We start from the raw sequence: 20,062 nt of genomic DNA on the forward strand, positions 1-20,062 counted from the left end.
TGAAACATGTTGGCTCTGTTATATTAATAAGTGTAAGTTCCAGTCATACAATACATCCATGTCTAACCACTAGTTCCGACAGCGGAACGTTATAGCCACAACCGCTTGCTCCTCCGAAGAGATATACTAGCTCTGCGCAGTGGAAAAGCCAAGGCTCGTTACAATATTGTCCAAGCTCTCTCTAGGATAGTCCTATCGAAAGCTTGGCTGACCAAAAGCCTTTAGAATGAGTTATGAGATTCTATTTATAGCAAAGGGTGGGGTGACCCTTGACATTCCCCTTTGTGAGAGTTCATCTACCCTCATGACTCTTCATCTACTCTATGATTGTTACATCCATCTATCGACACTTGAACTTCCACTTGACAAGACATTACATTACAATGCACATGTGCTCATGTGAGACAAAATGGCTTGAGCAAGCCATGCAAGACATCACTGACACTCGGTCCGTTGTGATGAGACAAACTCTTTGACATGCTTGTGATGGTGAAGGTATTGAGCTGATGCCGAGCTTGGTCGTCTGTGATGGTGTGCATGCGCTCTATGGTGACATCTTGTTGAAGCCAACTCTTGCCTCCGTTGCATCCCGCTGCATTGGTGTGGCTCCTCCATCCAACTTGTCTGCTAACATGCGCATGGTCTTCTTGGGTGCGGCCGAACCGGCAACACACTGATGTATAGTGTCTGTGTTGATCTTCCAGTGTGTGTTGGTGGTCATGCGCATCAACTGTCAACTGCATGTTCAACTCCAATCGGACTTGCTTCTTGTCTTTGCCTCAGTGAGTGTGCCAAATGGGTTAGATCACATGCGTGCGCATAATGACATGCATGCTACTGAATTCCCTTGCATGCAATCAGCAACACTGCTCACCATGTTTGCTCCCTACCCGCTGTTGGGATGGATCTATAACTGTTGAAGTTTCTAAGTTTACTTAATTTAGAAACCCTTCATGCACTTTTTTCTGATTTATTCCTACCTACTTGTTAATTTTTTTTAACAAGTTATTTACAAAGTAAATACTGAAAATAAACACCAATGCATGCTCAACATATTACAGATCAGCAACTAAAAGAAACAAGAACAAACACACCACATGACACCATTATTTTTGGACCAATGTCCCCGGAAAAACCCAATGCGGGAAAACCGATGCAGCTATCTGAGGGTTTTGCTATTAAGCACTACCCAACAGAGAATTTCCTTAGCAGCTATGCCTCACAGTTTGAGAGAAATCTCCTAGCTGAAACCCCGGAAAACCCTTCCGGCAACACCTCAGCACAAAAATACTCCTACAACCCCAGCATTTGCCCAATATGGACTACGCCAGCCCCTCTCTATCTCACGCTAGCCCTGCGTCAGCCTTTCTTGGCCTACGTCAGCCCCAGGAGGCCCTGTGCCAGCTCTGGGAGCCTCTGCATCAACTACGTTGGCCCCTCTGGTGCTCTACGCAGCACTTGGCTGCCTCTGCGTGAGCCCTTGTTGGCTCTGCGTCACCCTCCTTGGCTGTTGCGCTGCTCTCCCGGCACAATCTCTGCCTTCTCTGTTCCTATGTACTCAAATGCCCCTCAGTTGCTCTCCCGATCACTGATTCTATCTCTCTTAGCAAACCCCGCTTTAGAGAATAGAATCATTGATCATCTGGTGTGCTTCTCCAAATGACCCTCAAGCCTCCTCTTATACTTTTCCTGTTGACATATCAACGGCCGAGATTAAGTCCCTAATCAATGGATAAGATTAGATTTGGCTTGATCCATGTCTTTTGGACCATTCTAACACAATTTCATATTAATCCACATTAATAGTTTAGACTTACGGACTCCATTAAAAATATTAATTATTTTAATATCCCCTGCACTGTTTAGAATTTGCCCAAATCTTTTCTGGGTATTGGATATTTTATGTGCCCTAACCTCTCCACCAAATTTCGTGGTTAGAGCACATCTGATGCTACCCCAAATCAACACTCCCTCTTAGCGAGGAGTGTGCTCTAGAAATACTCCTCACTGAGTATTACTTTGATCATCCGGCATCAGTCCCTATGCTGATGCTAGGCCTGCTACCCACCATGCTCTGCACTGTTGTATCCTATACTGTAGCCCATGGTTCGGCCACTGCCACTGCTGCATCTGTACGACAGCTCCCTCTGCATCCATGTTATTGCTGGTCCTTTCACCCAATGTTGCATCTGCACTGCACCTCCTCTCATCATGTTGCATCGTGCTGCCCACTGCTGCATTGCAACTCAGTTACTGAGAAGTAAGTAACTGATCTCCCAACTTCACCTCCTTGTTGGGCTAGAGACACCCATTGATGTTGAAGCTCCCTCTATCGCTGACAAGTGCTCTCTCTGTGACCTTTGCACTGCTGCAACAACTCCCTACATCTCGCACCGTTGCACACCTCTTTGTGCCATCCTACACTAGTGCAACACTCTTGTGCCTCTCGCACTGTTGCAGCCTACTAGCCTTGTGCTGTCCCGGAAATCCTACATTGTAGCTCTCTCTGTCACTCCATCCCCATCCATCTCTACCCTACTCAGCCAGTCCTGCTACTCCTCTTTGGGGCTCCTGTAGCAAGGTCTAATCCAAGAGGCTAGGTACCTCGAGGATCCTGCCCCTCATCGTCTGTAATCCGCCTGACTATAGCTCGATGTCTCCCCACTTCTTCTCAAGTGGCACATGTGCACTCATGGCACAGTCATCGTCTGTCAAAACTTCCTTCTCTATCCTTGCTGGCACTGCCTTAGTCTCGAAAGACTCTCCCTTACTCTTCTTCTTTGGGCACTGGGTCGCATAATGACCCATCTCCCCACAGTGGAAGCACTTGATCTTGGAGAGAGCTTTCTTCTTCTGCTTCTCCTGCTTTCCCTCAGATGCTAAGGCCACATCCTCCTCCTGCTGCTTGACCTTAATCCCTTTGGTGCTGCTACCTATCTTTGACTGTCGTCTGATCTCTTCCTGGCGAATAGTTGCCCACATCTCGTTCCAAGGTAGGAGAGTCCCTCTGCCTAGGATACTCTAGACAAACACTTCCCACTCTTCTTAGACAACATTTAGGGTTGTCCTCACCATAAGCTCTTGATCCGATGTTGCTCCTATAGTAGTGAACTGATCTCGGATCTCATTCAATCCTCCGAGGAAGGAGTCAATCGATTGACCCTTCTTCATCTAATACAACCTCATCTGGTTCTCGAGCAACATTCTTCTCTGCACAGAAGTATGTTGGTACAAGTTCTTGAGAGCCTCCCACATCTCAACTGTCATTTCCTTCTCGGCTATATGTGGTACCACATGATCCTTGAACCCATCAAGGATAATGCACTTGGCCCTCGCCATCGCCTCCTAGGACTTGTCGTTATCATTGGGGTCGACTGGGATAGCTATAACCTTCAAGGCGAAGTTCTTAACACGATTCCTATCAAGCACTAATAAGATTATGGCCTTCCAGACTGCGAAGTTCGATGCTCCGTCCAGTCTATCCTGCTCTCTTACCCTGTGAAGTGCCATGACACTCTACTTCCCTCCTGGAAGTTCTCTCTTTGACTCCTCTGAGTCTCTACTTCCCATCTGGAAGTTCTCTTCTAGACTCCCTCTAAGTCCTGATTTCCCTCCTGGAAATCCTTCTGTCGCTTGTCAAGATGCCCCCTACTCTGATAGTCTTGTGCAATTGCACTGCTGATCCAGGTTCCTCGGCTAGAAACCCTCAGTAACAACTCCTCTGGCCCTGCTCTGTCAGGTATTGTTTTGACTATAGTACCTCACCAGCTCCACTCTGCAATATTCTTGTAGCCTTCTAGACCACAGCAACTGCCTTTCTGTGAACTGCATCAACCCTTATCTGCATCACGCTAACTCTGCGTCACCCTGGATGGGTTTGTGTCAACCCTAGGATGCCTTGCGTCAGCCCTCTGGCCCTCTACATCAGCAACGCTGGCCTCTCTGAGGCTCTGCGCAGTTCCTGGCTTCTTCTATGTGGCTTTGGTTGGCTCTGCGTCACACTTTCTTGGCTTCTACGCTGCCAGAAACAGCTTTTGTCACCTCGAGACAGATGTTTTCTGCTGCTATTGCTCCGCTCGACTGATGTCTCTTAGTCCTCTTGTGATCTGTAACCTCCCTCTGATACCATGTTGAAGTTTCTAAGTTTACTTAATTTGGAAACCCTTCATGCACTTTTTCTGATTTATTCCTACCTACCTGTTAATTTTTCTTTAACAAGTTATTTACAAAGTAAATACTAAAAATAAACACCAGTGCATGCTCAACATATTACAGATCAGCAACTCAAAGAAACAAGAACAAACACACCACATGACACCATTATTTTTGGACCAATGTCCCTGGAAAAACCCAATGCGGGAAAACCGGTGCAGTTATCTGAGAGTTTTGTTATTAAGCACTACCCAACAAATAATTTCCTTAGCAGCTATGCCTCACAGTTTGAGAGAAATCTCCTGGCTGAAACCCCGAAAAACCCTTCTGGCAGCTTCTCAGCATAAAACTACTCCTGCAACCCCAACGTCTGCCCATTATGCACTGCGTTAGCCCCTCTCTGTCTCACGTTGGCCCTGCGTCAGCCTTTCTTGGCCTACGTCAGCCCCAAGAGGCCCTGCGTCAGCTCTCGGAGCCTCTGCGTCAGCTACGTTGGCCCCTCTATTGCTCTGCGCAGCACTTGGCTGCCTTTTTGTGAGCCCTTGCTAGCTCTATGTCACCCTCCTTGGTTGTTGTGCTGCTCTCCCGGCACAATCTCTGCCTTCTTTGTTCCTATGTACTCAATGCCCCTCAGCTGCTCCCCTGATCACTGATTCTATCTCTCTTAGCAAACCCCGCTCTAGAGAATAGAATGACTGATCATCTGGTGTGCTTCTCCAAGTGAACCTCAAGCCTCCTCTTATACTTTTCCTATTGACATATCAACGACCGAGATTAAGTCCCCAATCAATGGCTAAGATTAGATCTGGCTTGATCCATGTCTTTTGGACCATTCTAACACAATTTCATATTAATCCACATTAATAGTTTAGACTTAGGCACTCCATTAAAAATATTAATTATTTTAATATCCCTTGAACTATTTAGAATCTGCCCAAACCCTTTCTAGGTATTGGAGACTTTATGTGCCCTAACCTCTCCACCAAATTTCGTGGTTAGAGCACATCTGATGCTACCCCAAATCAACAATAACTTGTATGGGCACAGTTTCATTCGTGAGTGCATGTTGCGCCTGTTGTTGTACCTATTCTTGCTGCAACTCATTCTCTCGTCTATGCAGCTCATGTTCTTCTTTGAGTTGTTGCTTCAGCACATGCAACTCCTTCTCTGTTCTTTTCTCTACTCTCGCGTGATCGTCTTGTCGTGTCATCACCTCATAGCCTCAATCTCCAAAGTTGCTTTCATCACAAGGGGATTTGCTTGAGCTTGCAACTTTGTTCCGCCTGTGTTGTCAACAACCTTCCTCTTGCATTCGCTGCATGTGAGTGTGTTGTTTTCTACTACAACTGATGGTGCTACTTGCTGTGATATTGATTGTTGTGATGTTGTTGCCATCTTATCTTGATGTCCTTGTCTACAAACAACTTGATGTCTTCATACGTAGGCAAGCTCATAGACACCTAATTGGCTGCAACCCACGTTGTGCTCGCAATGGTGTCCTTTGACTCTGCTCTACTGAAGGCCATTGTACTTGTGCTGCTGAGAGGCAGATGAACACCTGTGATACTTGTGGACATGGCAACACTCATGGCAAGCAATCTGCTAGTCGAAAACCAAAACGAACTTGAGAACTGACTTGCAACATACCTGTAAGACTGATCATGAAGGTTGCGCAATTTCTATCGGGAGTTCGAGAGACTAACTGCCAAAACCGCGCAAGGCATAGTCTGGGCTATCAGGTGGCTAACTGACTGCTGGAACTGTGCAATGCACAGTCCAACCTGGCCTACTGAGGACTGAAACTGCGCAATGCACAGTCCATCCTGGCCTACTGAGGACTGAAATTGCGCAATGCGCAATTTCAGTCAGCAGCGACATGCAACCAGCAAACTGTATTGTGCAGTTTTTGGGGCCAACGGAACACTGCCTCAAAGAATTGCGCAATGTCAGCCTGGAGGCCAGTGCCTGGCTAGACTTGCGCAATTTCTGGAGGGAAGGCAGAGCTTTTACCAAAAATGCACACTGCTAGTCGGGCAAGGCACGGTCCGGGCCAAGGCAGCCCAGTTTAGCCGACGGGCGATTGAAAACATGAGAAGTCTGAATGCATGGTGAGATGAATGCAAACGAGAGTGAATGACCATTCATGCAAATAGCAAGTATAGGATTCAGAAAACGAGAAAGCATGCATGTGTGTGAAGCGAGTTGTCGCAACAGCGACCGTCCATGCAAAACAATGTCATGCATGCGACAACAGTGAGATGCAAACGAAAACTGAAACGGTGTTAGAACAAGCTAGTATGTATCAAAACGACAGCAAGCGGTCACTAAAATCAAGCAGACAACATTCATACGAAGCGAAACACAAAAAGCACTAGAAACGCAGCACGAAACATGAAAAGCAGGCTTACCCCAAAACAGCTGAGTTGAATGTGTCGATGACTCCTAGATGCAATGTGGGATGTCAGAGCTGCAAGATCGATGTGAGGAATAAGCTATGCAGTATCTAGTTAATGAGTTTCAATAAAATCGAGGTTGCAACGCGCATGCCACAAATCTAGGGAAAGCAACACTTGGTGGGAGGTTTCTGAAATGATCCTTGCATGTAACCTCCAACTGCTAAAAATAGATCCCTGAAACAAGGGATGCCTTTGCATGCTGCCTTGGGAGGAGCAGCCCATGCATGCAAATTAGTTTTGCTCAGTCCCGAAGGGAACCGATCAACTCAACTGCACATGCAACAGTCTGCTTAGCTAGGAGGAAAAAATGCGCATTTCTGGGAGGGAGTTGGGCTGGTTGCCCAGAGGGATTGCGCAATTTCTGGGCAGAGCAGTTGACTACTGCCCAGAATTGCGCAATTTTTGCGCTGAGCAGCCCTCCTGGGAGGAATTACACAATGTTTTAAAACTCCGACTCGACCGAGGGTCGGCTCCGACTCCGACTCCGACTCGGTATCAACTCGGCCGGCTCGATTGCAATGACTCGGTCATTGTAAAAAATACATTAAATATTTATTTTTTATAAAAACACATAATTTTAAAGATTTTCGTTCATGTTTCCAAACACACAGCATTAGAATATAGATAGAAGACAACATATGATCAAAGTAGGCTCATGAATATATCCATTATATCAAAATGGCACCCAATGCATTGTCCAATACATACACGATGATGATATAGAGATCAAAACAAAAACACATAACCAAGGAGGCTATAAATGGCCTCTACAACAAAAGTTTGTGACCAGTACTACTGGCTACTGCTAGAGTTGCCAACATCATCTGGCTCAGTGTTACTTGGAAGTCTGAAGCAGGAGCGAAAGTGGGGAGCGAGAGCGAAAACGGGAGCGGGAGCGACATTTTCAGAAGCTCCTGGTTTGGGAGCGAATCCTAGAGGAGTTCGACAACCAATGTCACTAACATCAAGGTACATAGAGGGATTGGTGCTCTTGATTAAATACGAGTTCCATACCCTAATACATGACAAAATTCAATGGAAACATTGCAATCCTCCAATCCTGAAATCCTGAAAAACTGATAAGTCTGCTGGATTTTGAATGAAATCTAAAATTCTACTTTCTCCATATGAAATCCAATGAGGCCGAAACCACTCTCAAACATCCTGAGTCATTTCATGGTAATGTTAAAAATTTAAGTAAAAGGATGAAAATGAAGATTAAGGAGAATGTCACTTTTACTTTAAGAATTTAACATTACCATGAAATTTGAATAGCATATCAATAGTAGAGAGCATTTGAGTGTGTTAAATAGGGTTTGGGAGGGGGAAATGGACCCCAAATAACATTTAACTAATTCATAAAACACATTGGAGTTCAAACCAATCAGCAAACACTTCAAAATTTCATTAAAAAAATGTCAAATCGTTGTTTTGATGGGGTTACAGGCCACTGGTTATGACTCGGCCGAGTCAATACAGAAACGGCCGAGTTGGCCGAGTCATCGCTGACTCGACCAGTCGAACCGTTCCAAGGGCCGGGTCACAGCAGAGGGTAATGGCTCGGATCAACCCGGCCGTTTCGGTATCGAAACGGCTGTTTCTTAAAACAATGGAATTACACAATTTTCTTAGTGAACAGTGACAGGCAGATTTGTGCAATTCTAGAGCCCAGCAGGCTGTCAAACAGAATTACGCAATTTCTAGAGGGAAGGTTGGTTGCTCTCCAGAATTTCGCAATTTCTTGAGGGAGCTGCTCAGCCTGCAGCTGGACCAAGTCCGGTGAAACAGCCTGTAAGGGGGATGCAACAAGCTTTGATGGAAAGGCTGTCATTCTGCAAGAAAATCGTTGAAGCTTGTGTACTTCACAAGACAAGGCATGTTGCAATGAAAGGTTGGTAGGGAGGCTCCAAAACGAAGCTAAGGAAAAATTTGGGAGGGTGGTTGTAGCCGCTACAACAAGATCATCTAAAGTGGCGGCATTTGGTTCGAGTTTGATTTGGTTTCACTGGAGTTATCTCATTGCTTTGGTTCACTCATGGATATGTTTACTATGCCATATATGGAATTCAATTTCCCTTAAAGTGCACATATGGAATTCGATTTTGCTCTGAGGCCTCTATCTTCTCGACATCAAACTTGACTTATCTTTCCTTGGGATTTGCTTCAAGTTCAATTCTCACATGCATTCTTCTTTGGGATTTGCTCCCAACTCTCTATATAATGAGGTCCTGTGCTCTCATATTGTATCATGTAATACGAGCTATTGTGCTTGAGGAGACTCTGCAGGATTGTATTCACTACTTGCAATATAATACAACAATCTTTGGAGTAAAGCGTAATGGTGTTCTTCTCTTTGCATGTGTGGTAAATTCTTGACTTGTTATTATACTTCTATTTATTTCTCATGTCATTGTTTCTTTGATGCGTGTTTCAAGTTATGTTAGTATGCAGCTATCTCATATTAGCATAAGAATTAATTATTTGCTTTAGGAAAAGAAATCTTCTAGTGGATAATAAATATATCTCTAATAATTTTTTCCACCGCACTTATTTAAATTTATGTCGATTTAATGATTTGTGGTGAAGTTTTGTAGATGAATCATTATTTGATCAAGATTTTCAAGCGTGAGGGGAAATTCTCAAAGGAATCAACCCATTCTTGAAAAATATTCAAGGAGAACCCGCATGTTTTGAATTCCAAAGTCTCATCTATATCTTATTTGTGTCTTGCAGGGATTCTTTCAAGTTTCTTAAAGCTTTTATTTCTTGTATCAAAATATCAACTTGGAAAAAATTATTTTTACGTATTGTACATCATTTATCAATATTTGCCTATTCAAAAAGCTAAGTCATTGCTAGTCAAAGAGAAGACCTTGCTCATATTCTTTGGCCTAACCTCTTGTAGATTATTTTTGTAACATACATTGTAATTATCTTGAGCTAACATTTGTTGTTGTAGATTGTTTCTAACCTGTTCTCTTGCAGCGACTTGAGGGATTCATCATCAGAAAAGTACCTACAAGTTTGCATGCAGGTCCTTGGGGTTCAGATTTAGTGATTTCTTCCACCTTTAGGCCGAATTCATCTTGGATAAGGTTGTGTTCTTCTTGAGGGAGACCGAATTCATTTTGGCCATCTTTTGCTCTCTCTTGGCCATGGCCATAAAGGAGGCTTATCTTCTTTTCTTCAAAAAAAAAATCTGCATTTTGTTAAGCCTTTGTGGGCCTCAAATTGCAGAAATTTTGAGCGAGGAAAAGTCTATGGTTTGATGCCCCAATCTATGAAGACTTTCCTTGGATTTTAGAAAAGACTCCATGCAGAAATTTTGAGCGAGGAAAAGTCTATGGTTTGATGCCCCAATCTATGAAGACTTTCCTTGGATTTTAGAAAAGACTCTATTGTCTTTTCCTTCTTGTAACAACTAATAAAAATTTTTATTTTGGAAGGGTGGGTTTCACCCATTGGTATCCCTATCTCTCCACCTTTTGGAGAGGCTTGGTGGTTTGACTTTGTTGGTTTATTTCATTTTGCATGTATATCATCTAATTGAGAAATTAACACAACATGCGTAACACTCATTTTGTTGCACTTTAATTTAATTTACTACATGTTCTAAATCCATAACAAGTTCAGCTTTTTTGCGTGCAAACACTTTTTACTTGATCTTATTTGGCTTGAACATAGTTCCAAGTTTACTTATGCTTCGCCATTAAATACATTTTATATGCATCAAGTATTTGGACAAATTTTCTTTAGAAAGTAACATTTTATTTCATGTCAAGCAAGTACATTTCAAGTAGAAGTTAATTCTCTTTGTTTGGTTAATTTATTTACATGCCTCAAGCATCACTAAAACTTACCTCCAACTTAAGTTGGTTGAATAAACTTTTAGGGACCCTTTACCTTTATTGACTCCTCATTATGAGATCCAAATATTTGGGTGAGGATAAAATCCGAGGACTAGAATTCAATTGTAACTTCGCCTTAGCACTAATTAATAAAATAAACCAAGAACAACATTCCATCACATTTGCTTTGTTTGCAAAGTTCTTAAATTTCTTGTTATCTTGATGGTTTAAAGTCTCACATGCAAATCTTATTTCAAGAGGTACTTTGGATGCAAACATTGTAATCTCCTTTACATTTTGCAACAAGTTTAATTTTTTTGTACTTGGAAATTGGCTTATCTTTTGGTTTAATTGCATAGTGTCATGAATGGTTGATTTCACTTTCAAGTACTATTATTTTGGGGCTGCAAACTTAATTGCATGTTGTCATCTTGGTCTAACATCTGAGTTATTTTTATCATCACATTCTCAGAAGCAAATTTCTAATTGTATCTTTTTGAGCAAGATAGTTTCCATGCTTTGATTTGTAGACTTATTCATCTTAAAAGCATTTATAATATCTTGTGCTAACAATTTAATGTTTCACTTTTCAGGATTATTTTGGCTTTCCATTTGAAAGCATTTCACTTCATTTTAAGCAAATACAAATTTCATTTCTTAAAGAGCAAATACTTTGAAGGCACTGGTTGTTTATGTATTTCATGCTTATCTTATGTATTGATGGTTATTGCTCATATCAGTTTTTGCTTATAAATCTTAAAGAAATAATCTATTTAACTCTAACAATGCTCCTAGAAACTCACATCTTTTTAACTTAGCTTTTCATTAGGGACCACCCCCCTTAGCTAACCTAGAAGATAGCTCAAACGGAGAGAGTTGGTATTAGTTTGACAGCCCCTTCTCTAAGTTCCCTACCACCAACCACACCTTGTGAGCTTGAAGGCTTTTCTCACTGATTTGTAGGTAGATGTAGGTGGCAGGGTCAACAAAACCTTAGTTCCCTTGAGTTGTTTAACCAAGACAACTGTGTTGTTTAGCACAAGGAATTTCCAAGCGGAAATTCCAACTCTTCCTTCAGTGATCTTCAAGTGTCACCCTAGGGGAGTAGAAAGAAATTTATATCAGGACTTCTAAAGGAGCTACATTGCAAAGCATTTCCATCTAGTGTGTATTTTCCATGGGCACAGAAGAATTTCGTGGGGGTTGAGAGAAGCTAGCAATCAGTGGAGTATTGGCTAGAGAATTTACAGGAATTTATCCTTAGGGATAACGCGTTTCCCTTGGTAATTTGTAGGGGTGAGAGTGTTGCATTTTATAGGGTCGATTTTGTCTATTCCAAGGCCTGCGCAGGCGTTTACTCGCAGCTTCGATGCACTTGCAAAGGGGAGCATTCAAGCTAGGATCTGTTTGGTGGCAGTGAGTGAGGTCAGAATTTGGGACAAATTTCCCTTCATTTTGATATGCGCAGAGCTCACTGGCTCAAGTTTACACAAGAGCAGGAGGTGGTTTTTTTCCAAGGAAATTTGGGTTCGAGAAATCAGGAAATTTCCTGAGGGGATCTTTGTAGGACTTTGGGAAGCTTTCAGTGTCATATCTTGGGCATCCCACAACAGTTCCATTTGGTGGGGCATTTTCTGGCCAAATTGGGTAATTCACACTTTTTGGGGTCATCGGGGGTCGATGGATTCAGCCCAAACTCTTTCTGGGATTTTGTGAGTTTGGTGAGAGGAGGCTAGGATTAATTTTACAGAATTTTCTTAGCACTTTTAAGGGCAGAATTCCTAGTTCCATTCAGTAGTTAGCAATAGAAATTGTTGGAGGAGGGCTCAATTTATCTCGGGAACATTTCCACCACTTGGTTCTATTTCTAGCTTTTGTTGGAGCTGGTGTGGAGAGCCTACATTTAATTTCGCAAAATTTTTGGAGTAGATTTGAGGGTCAAAATCTCAATTCACCTACAGCAGCAATGGCAGTAATTTACTGGGTCAGCGCAGAGGTTTTTGGTGGAGTCATTCTAGTACTTGGGCATCACAATTCCAACCTGGGTTTCACCTAGCTTGTTGTAGCAAGCCCAGGTTCCTATTTCCATACTCATTGTACTCCATTATGCTCAAAATAAATAAAATGGCTTAGAGTTTTGGTGCATTTCCTCGTGTTTTGATTTCCTGTGTATGTGTTGAATTTCCTCGTTGTTGTTATAGTGCATGTTTTTGTTATTCACTTAATTTTTTTGTTAGGAATATTAAAGTGGTATCAGAGCCATGATCTTGGCCAGTTTTGGGGTAGCCATTTAGATCATGTTATATTTGGGCATGTATGCACAGTGAGGAGTTAAACCATAAACAACCCACGGGTCAAGGAAGATTTAGTATGCAGGAACTCTAGGGTGCAATCCGCTGGAACAATGAGAGATTGGCCCAGTTAAGGAAGGTGTCGGACCAGATCTATCATCATCCTTACAGCAAAGATACTAGTGATGTACAGGCTGTGGGGGTGTAGCCATCTACAATGTGTGGTGAAAGTCGACAAAATCAGGGCATCAAATCTCCTCAAAAGGAGCAAACAGGACAGGGATAGTTAGAGGGTGAGACCAGGGGGGCTTTTGTTGGTGGAGACCTCGCTTTAGAAATTAGGAACCTGAGGAGGAGGTTGAGCATGAGGTTGTGGACACACTAGATTGTGAGGAGCATGTCGATGTGTCTAGTGTGACGCAGGAGTCACCCTTTTTTGGAGATTCTTTTGATAGCTCCAACTGACACCTTGGGAGAGAGAGTAGAGCACACACCCATAGGGCCATCCATTGCCGAGGTGCCAGGAGACATAGTGTTAGAAAATGTAACTATGTTTAGTCTTCATTAATGTACTTGAGTCATGATGTAATGTACTTGTCAAAAGAATAAAGAAAAGAATTTTTATTATTGTAACAATGACTTATTAAAGCATGGATTTCATGCTTGGGTTATCATTATATTAGTCAAAGTCCTCATTGTGGACCCCTTGGATTAATATTGAGTTTATTGAGTCATTGTACATTCAAAGAGACCTTTCTTGGGTTTTCGAATCATGTAAAAAGGTTTAGTATTGAGTCAAATATGAATTATTTACCCTCCACATCAGGTCAGCCTAAGAGAGATCAAGTCGGCTTAAGAACCCTAATTCGACCCACAAGAAGCATGTATATACAAGGAGGTCAATGTCATTTGGAGCATCAACTCTCAAGCTAGTTCGATATCTCAAGAAGAGCTGGAGAAGTGCGAAGTCTGTTGCTGGGAGGCAAAAGAAGTGCGAGTTTGGGGAAGTCTATAAAGAGGAAGAAAATCGAACTTTTGGTGGTGCCTCTCTCTCTCTTTGTTTCATGTTTTGGATTGGGATATCAAAGTCTCCTAAGATTTTGTTGTTGTTGGAAGCTACCTGTTGCTGCAAGCTGCTGCCTAGTCGATGTTGCTAGAAGCGGTCGAAGATCTGGGAAGTTGACTTGGTGTGGAGGGAAAGTCTGGTCTTGCTCTAAGGTGAAGAGTCTCAAAGAATACTATTGAAAGGAAGAATTATCTTGACTAGGTTTTCCCCTCGAGGGGGGTTATGCCTTGGCATAGTGCCTATATCTTATGTCTCTAGTTTTGTGATCTTCATACACACATAATATGGTAATTGCTTGATGAAGAAAAGATAATAAAGAAGTAAAAGAAGCCAACACACTCACAAGTAATTATCAAAAGAGGAAAATCAAACCCTAATATAATTGCTTTGATTTCCCAACACACATAGGTGTCCACCATTGAGGAGGTGTCATCCATTGTTGAGGTATCCATTGATGAGGTGTTCGGAGTTGTATCCGAGTTTTCAGGTGATAGCAACACACATCATATTGGTGAGGTGTCTAGAGACATATCCACCTTTCATGAGGAGCCAATAGGTATAGAGGTATCCAGATTTGTGACAGAGTTTCTAGATCGTAGCTACCTATCACTGATTGTTGAGGATGTTATGCATAATGAGCTATCTATGGAGGGGCAGTTAGTGGCTCATGTTGAGCCCATGGTGGACGAGGATGAGTAGCCATCCTTGGAGTTGGCCATCGATGAGGAGCAATTGGTTGCATCGACAGCCAACAGAGTTGTCATGTTTTCAAACGACAGTCCCCTTCAAGCATACATTGATGGGGCTTGTAGCATTATTGGGTTGTCGTCATGTCCCTTCTCAAACACATTTGTAACATGGTGCTGCTACACAATTTTGCACAATTTTGGCTAAGGAAGAGAACCCATAATTTTTGACTCAAGGACTTAGGAGGCAATTCAACTTTATTTGGTTGCTAGTGGAATGTGGGGGCCACCCACATGGGAGTTCAAATTGGCCCATTTGCATAGCTTGGAGGGAAAGTCGAATAGGTGGATGGAGGGGCCCACATGAGGGTAGGGAGGCCCAAGGAGTTATAAGGACGGAGAAGCTCTCATTTTGGATCCATTCATACATCTTGCACACAAAATTACTTGATTGTTCGCTCTGTTATTTAGCTCAGTCAACCGATTGTTTAGCCACGCATCTCTCAAGCGGGAGATTCAACCTCTACTTTTGGGGACCATCTATGCCCACCCTAGAGAGGTAGTTCCATAAGTATTTCAGGAGTTTCAGAAGTGTGTTACAGCACTACCATTCAGCCACAACAGGGAGCATGTATTTCTGGCTAGCAGAAGAATATGCAAAGGGAGTTTGGAGCTACCAGTGATCAAGCATTTACCGGGAGAGTTAGAGGATTGGTAGAGCAGCAAAGGGCCAGCCTTTCTTGCAAGTTTGGAGCCAGTAAAGCCAGCATCCCAAAAGTCTGATTTACAGTTACATGGGCCTATGCAGAGAGCCATCGCTAGGCTCATGTGGGAGTTGGAGGAAGGAATTATAGAGCTAGAGTTGGCCGGAAGAAGTAGGAGATCACTTGGAGGGCCATTTGAGGAGGATCGCTGGAGTTTGGAGAGCAGAGATTAACAGGATCAGTCACAGCAACAAAATTCGAAATTGGAGGAGGGCCAAGCTTTGAAGGGTCAATTTTTGAAGGTTGGAACCAAGGGAAACCCTTTCTAGGTTTTTTTGGGTTTTGGGCAAGGATCACAATCCTAGTTTTATAGAATTTTATGGGCAAATCTAAGGGGTCAAACAGGGGTCCCAACTCAGCCAGCAGCCAAAGGAGCTAAGGGGAATTTGAGCCAAAATTTCGAGGTCAACCTTTGGCCAATTCCTTCGTGGGTTTTCTGGGTTTAGGCCAAGGAGAAAGGAGCTGAAATCTCATTATTTTCTAAGCATGGGAAGCAGTGATTCAATCCCTTCGAAGTTAGCAGACAGAGCAGTTTTCTGGGGTAGCACAGTTCAGTTTTCTTGCAGCAGTTGTAGCAGCCTTCAGTTCAGCATTTTCTCACCTGGATTTTGTCATGCTTGTCCATTGAAACAAGCCCAATTGCACCATTCTATTTTACTATTGTATTTTCTCCTGAAGAAGTAATAAAATGGCTCAGCAGTTCTCTATTTCCAGTGTTTCCATGGGTGCTTAATGTATATTTCGTTTTTCTGATTGCTAGATTGTTTGCATGCTTTGTATATCACTTACATTCCTGTTTAGGAACGTTATAACTGCCTCGTTGTGTTTGTGAGAGAGAGTCTGTGTTACCTGCGCAGAATAATTGGTTTGGCCAGACTAGCGAGATGAGGAGACACGAGTGAAAAATCAGTTTGAAGTGATTCAAGGGACATAGTGAAGCATCAATATCATTGCTTGATTCAAAAATGACTCAAAGCAAGAAAACGGAAACAATTAGTAAGCACCTAGAAATCTCTACTATGACGCACCAAGAAGAGGAAGAAATGCAACATGATATACCAAAATTACGAGATCAAGTGCAACAAATTTCGCTCTCGCGAAGAGTAACCAAAAATGAAATGGATGCTAAGATGGATGGTTTGAAGAATAGTTTAAAAGCAAACATGGAAGGTTTGAAGGATGGCATGGAAGCTAAGATGGATGGTATAGAAGCAAAAATGAAAGGCAACAGGAAGATTTGAAGAATGGTTTAAAACCAGACATGGAAGGCTTGAAAAAATTGTTACAAGAAATGCTTCCTAGTGGTGACAAGGTACTCCAAGAAAATCAAGATGAGGACAAAAGGAGCATGAAATATGATTTTAAAGACTCCAACATTGGGTTTAAGACCCACCACATTCCAAAGATAGATATGAGGAAGTTTGATGGCAAAGATCCAGTAACATGGATACTACAGAAGGAGAAATTCCTTGATCTACAAGATATATTGCACACACAAAAGGTACACATTGCATCTTTATATTTAGAACAAAATTAGTTTCTGTGGTATAGATGGCTTTGTTCTCATAAATCAATTGTCACTTTGACAATTTTTGTGGAAGAATTGATATAACATTATGAGGATACAAAGAGCAATACCTTTTTTAGTCAATTAATAAATCTCAAACAAAAGGGTTCAATGGCGAAGCACATTGAGGACTTCCAAAGATTGAATATCGAGGTAAATGATATTCTAGAGGAGCATAGGATTGATATCAGTAAATTTTTGGTATGTTCTATGCTTAAGAGAAATTTACTTCAATTTCTTAATTAACCCAATATCAATATCCAGTTTAGCAATCACATCAGCATGATAGTAAAACGCAGATAGAACATACATATAAACAGTAGAAGACAAGTCAAGACAAGAGGACACAAGATGTGGCACCAGCCAAGGACAAACCCCAATGTGAGGAAACCCTTGATCAATTCTTCTTATAATCTTCAATAGTTCAGCAGTCAAAGAGATAGTACAAATATACAAATATGATATTTTATGACATCAACAACAAACCCTAACCAGCAAAGTCAACGCTGGTCAAACAAGTCAGATTTGACCTCCAAATAAGCTCGGTCAAAGCTCAATCAACTCGGCCTTCAACAACAAAATGTATCAGCCCAAAAAAGTCTGAAAATCCCAGTGAAATGCTGGTCAACTGCAGTCAACCCTGCGGCCAGCCCTAGGACAGTCAACGCAGGGTCAAAGCGACCTTGAAAACTGTGTCCAAAATTGTGGTGTGCTAAGGAGAGGCAGCCTTACCCAATCCGCAAAGAAGGAGAGGTCAGCACTCGTCAATGCTATCCAAAACAGCACTTCTATACCTCAGTCAAACTTGGTCAACTATGCCCTAACCAGAATGTCCTCCTCCTTCCTTCGCACGTGTGAGAGATGTTGCCCCAGATCTGCGTACCCAAACAAGTGAGGAGAGATAGATATGAGAGGATGAGATGGTGAAATAATGCCATGAGGTCTACTCCTTTTATATGCCACGTTGAAGACGAAGTGGGGGTAAAAATATATGTTTTGCTTGCTGGCCAACCTTGACAAATTGTTAATAATATAAACAAATTCATATCTTCATATATACATGTCGAAACCGAAATATCTTTAGATCAATCCTACACCTCTCGAAGAGAGGAATCCAAGAAAAATATCAACTGCCATAAATAAGGTGACCCATATGGAGTTTGGCCCTAGTTGCCAATTTTAACACTCCCTCTCAACCAGGGAGAACTCCATCTGCTAATCCATCTGCCAGTCGGTACTATCTCTGCCATCAATGCATTGCTTTGCTCTGCTGAACTATGAAGAAGAAGAAGTGATCGAGAATGTATCATACCATTCTCTACTGACCCAAAGTCAGTGCCAAATAAAAGAGTGTCTCATACCACTCTTATTGACCCGAAGTCAGTTCCAATAAAGAGAGTGTGTCAGACCACTCTTACTGACCCAAAGTCAGTTCCAATAAAGAGAGTGTGTCATACCACTCTTACTAACCTGAAGTCAGTTCCAATAAAGAGAGTGTGTCATACCACTCTTACTGACCCGAAGTCAGTTCCAATTGATCCTAGATCAATATCATCCTAGCATAGGGAGTACGGTAGTACACGATGCGTCCATCGGTAGCAATGTTTTAAAATTCGGCCGATTCGAAACGGAAACGACCGAGTTGATCCATTTCATTGCAAAAAAAATTGACTCGGTTGAAAAAACGATATGGGGGACCGAGTCATGGCTGACTCGGCCGAGTCATTATCTACAGCCCCTAACCCCAATAAAACTGCGATTTGTCATATTTTTTAAAAATTTTCAAGTGTTTGTTGATTGATGGGGACTCCAATGTGTTTTATGAATTAGTTAAATGCTATTTGGGGTCCATTTCCCCCTCCCAAACCCTATTTAACACACTCAAATGCTCTCATTCTCTCACAGACATCTCATGCATTTGAGTGAGAACATTGAGAGTTAGTCAGTAGTTCTTGAGTTTGTTTTTGGAGCAGCAGTGAGCACTGAGGAGTCTTGGGCAAGCATTGTAGCTGGAGTGAGGAGCTTCTTGGGTAGCCATTTGGAGCAGCATTGAGGAGTTGATTCTTGGAGCAAGCTTGAGGAGGCAGTTTGTGTCTGGAGGTATTTTTTTCACCTCTACAAATTGTTTTTGCTTATTAAATTTTAGGTGCATATCTAGAAAGCCTAGAGTGTTTTTTGTGAAAGAAATGAACATTGAATCAATGTTTTTTTTTTTTCATTTTCAGATTGTTTGCTTTCATTTCCTAGTCAAAAAATGGCACCTAGATCGAGAGATCTTGCTTGGGCATATGCTGAAATGGTTGATAGTGAAATGCATTGCAAATTTTGCCATAGGAAAATTAAGGAAGGTCTTGGGGGCATTAATAGGTTGAAACAACACTTGGCGGGGATTAGAGGCCAAATTACTCCATGTGCCTCACCAAAAATTGGGGAGATTAGGAAACAATTGTTAGCCAGCTTTGAGAAGTTTAAAGAAGATAAGACTAGGCAAAGAGAGTTAGAGGCCGAAATTGGGAGGAAGAGGGAGATACAAAAGAAGATGGCTACCAACCCCCATTATGATTTTGAGGGTTCTTCCTCTATCCCTCATACTGATGCATCCAACCATTTCCGATATGTTCCTCCCTCTTTTGGTTCTGTTCAAGACAAGGGAAAGGGTAGAATGAAAAAAGGTGATATGACTATCAAAAGTTATTTCACTCCCTCCTCTCCATCAGATGCACATTGTCCGCAAGCTAGTAAAATTCAAATGCAACCCACTTTAGATGACCATTGGAAGAATGAATTGAGGGAGACTGCTTGTGAGTACATAGCTCGATGGTGGTATGATGTTGATATCCCCTTCAATGCTTCTCGTTCACCATATTATGAGCCTATGTTTGATGCCATACATGCTGCTGGAAAAGGCTTCAAATGCCCTACTATGCATGAGCTAAGGGGGTATCGTTTGCAGAAAGAAATTGACTACATTAATGAGTATTTGAAAGATTTCAACGACTCGTGGGCAAGAACAGGATGTACCATCATGTCAGATGGATGGACTGATCAAAGAAACCGTACCATCATAAACTTTCTTGTCTTCTGCCCACGGGAAACCATGTTTTTAAAATCAATTGATGCATCTGATAAGGTAAAAGATGGGCAATTGTTGTTTCAGCTATTGGATCAGGTTGTTGAGGAGGTGGGGGTGGCTAATGTTGTTCAAATCATCACAAACAATGCCTCTAACTAT

The 20,062-nt window shown here is 42.1% G+C and overlaps 1 protein-coding gene across 1 annotated transcript in view; it reads right to left on the minus strand.

Annotated features, from left to right (window-relative positions):
* Positions 1–20,062, minus strand: part of LOC149180052 (protein ROOT INITIATION DEFECTIVE 3-like) — a 161,974-nt gene that overhangs the window by 14,944 nt on the left and 126,968 nt on the right. The window lies entirely within an intron of this gene.

Source organism: Pinus tabuliformis, chromosome 3_2, assembly GCF_031772625.1.
Source record: "Pinus tabuliformis cultivar Carrire ecotype Pingquan chromosome 3_2, CPIR1, whole genome shotgun sequence".
Taxonomy (NCBI): domain Eukaryota; kingdom Viridiplantae; phylum Streptophyta; class Pinopsida; order Pinales; family Pinaceae; genus Pinus; species Pinus tabuliformis.